Below are 2,555 nucleotides of genomic sequence, written 5' to 3' on the forward strand. Positions count from 1 at the left end.
GGATTTATCCTGAGATCCTATACCTCAGATTGTAGAATCTTTGTCAGTGTAAGCCATGTGGATGAGTCACAGCCATTGCTCGACCAATGTGCTCTCTGTGAAAGCCTGAGAGACTGTTTTCTCTCCATGTGACTGTCATTCAGCACACTCTACATCATCAATCACTTTCCTGTTTGGCCCCATAATCTCCTTAATCAGAAAATTGGGAACATTATCGAGTCATAACTGACCTTGGAAGGCTAGAGCCAAAATGTTGGCTTTCCTTGCAGCCCTCCTTTTTCTCTAATTTTGGTCTGAAAACTTAGGTTGTTAACCATCCAGAAGACAAGCTTATTGTTACTAACAGACAACCTAGGCTGATAAGCTTAACCTCACTATCTGTCTGCATATCAAACATCTTAGGCAAAACAAGGAACAGGTATTTTTCATCAAGTATTGATATGTTGAACTTTAAGTCCCTATAAAATATGATGAAAACACATTTAAAAATTAGAATATATTTTTAAAAATAGGCATAAAGAATTATATACTTCTTATGTTTACACATAAGTCCAAAAATCTAGCGATATACAACCTTGAAGCAGGACAGTCCCACAATATTCCTTTTCCTGTCTCTTGCCTTCATTCACCACCCCCTTCATTTTGAACAATCATCTACCCGAGAGACAGCACAGCAGCAACTGGCATGTCATGACAAGCAGCCCATATTCAGAAGACCAGAATGACAGGCACTCCAAGCATGAGACTGCTATTACAGATTACCATCTTCAGTGCAGTTGCTTAGTTCAGAGGTATCAGTGGATATAGTTAGTCAGGGTGAGAATCTTTCCAATTAACTGCTGGATTCAAAAATCTTCTGGAGATTCTCAGGATCATTGCCTTGCTCATCTTTTGCATATAACTGTATGGCATCACATTGTCATGTTTCCTAGCTCTTCTTCTTTCCCTCTCTTAATTAGTTAGTCCTTGAGATCCTGCTTTCCTTTTATGTGTATTATACCTTTCTGTTTGTATTTCTTCTTTTGAGATCTTATACTAGGGAAACTATATGATATTTATACCTGTGTGTCTGGTTTATTTCACTTATGAGTATATGCTCAAGTGGCATCCATTTCAATATAAAGCCTTTGAGTTTATCATTCTTTATAGCTGAGTAATACTTCATTGTGTAAAAATAACACATCTTTTTCACCATTCCTCAGATGATGGGCATCTTGATTGTTTCCAAGATTTGGCTATCACAAACTGTGCTGCTATAAACATGGGCACAATATATCCCTATGACATGATGTTTTCAGATCCCCGGGAAAATTCCAAGTATAGAAATAGCTGGTTTAAATGGGATTACCAGTCCAACATTTCTAAGGAGTTTACACACTGATTTCCATAACGGTTTCACCAGTTTACATTCCTACCAGCAGTGGAGAAGCGTTCCTTTCTCCCCACAGCCTCTCCAACATTTGTTGTTGGGTGATTTCTTTATGATAGCCATTCTTTCTGGGGTGAGATGATATCTCAATATTGTTTTAATTTGCATTTCACAAATGGCTAGTGATGTGGAGCATTTTTTCATATATTTATTCGCTTCTTTAATTTCATCCTCCCGGAAGAGTGAGTTCATATCGGATGCCCATTTCTGGATTGGGTCTTTAAATTTTGGGGCCTTAGTGTTTTTTGGCTCTTTATAAATTCCAGAGAGCAGACCTATGTCTGAGTACTTACTTGTCATGATTTTTTCCAAATCTGTGGGTTGCCTTTTCACTTTGTTAGTAATTTCTTTTGACATGAAAAAATTTCTCAGTAAGAGCACGTCCCAGTTTTTAATTCTTTCAACTGTTTCCTGTGCGATTTGATTTCCGTTCATGAAGTCTTTGCCTACCCCTGTGTCTTCAGAAGTTCCTCCTTCTTTCTCTTGCAGGAGATTTAGTGTCTCTGCTCTAATGTTTAGATCTTTAATCCACTTTGACTTTAGTTTACTGCATGGTGGTAGACCTGGGTCAAGTTTTTGTTTTCATCATGTAGAGAGCCAGTTTTTCCAGCTCCATTTGTTAAAGAGGCTATCTTTCTTCCAGTGAGTATGTTTGGCCCCTTTGTCAAAGATAAGGTGGCTGAGTGTGTTCGTAGAGGCTTTAGTGTCTTCTCATCTATTCCATTTATCCTCAGGTCTATTTTTTGGCCAGTACCATGCTGATTTTATCACAGTAGCCTTGTAATATAATTTCAAGTCAAAACTTGTAATGGCGCCTGCCTTGTCTTTATTGCCCAGGGTTGGCTTTGCTATTCTAGGATTTTTCAGGTTCCAGATAAATTTTAGGAATGATTTCTGAACCTCTGTTAGGTATGTTGGTGGTAGTGTGATAGGGCATGCATTAAATCTGTAAAGCAATTTTGGGAGTATGGCCATCTTCACAATGTTGGTTCTTCCTATCTAGGACCACGGAATATCTTTCCATTTTCTGAAATCCTCCATGATCTCTTTTATCAGAGTACTGTAATTTTTCTTAAAAAGACCTTTGACTTGTTAGTTAGATTAATTCCAAGGTATTTCATTTCCT

This window comes from Octodon degus, unplaced genomic scaffold, assembly GCF_000260255.1.
Source record: "Octodon degus isolate 3935 unplaced genomic scaffold, OctDeg1.0 scaffold00316, whole genome shotgun sequence".
Classification (NCBI taxonomy): Eukaryota; Metazoa; Chordata; class Mammalia; order Rodentia; family Octodontidae; genus Octodon; species Octodon degus.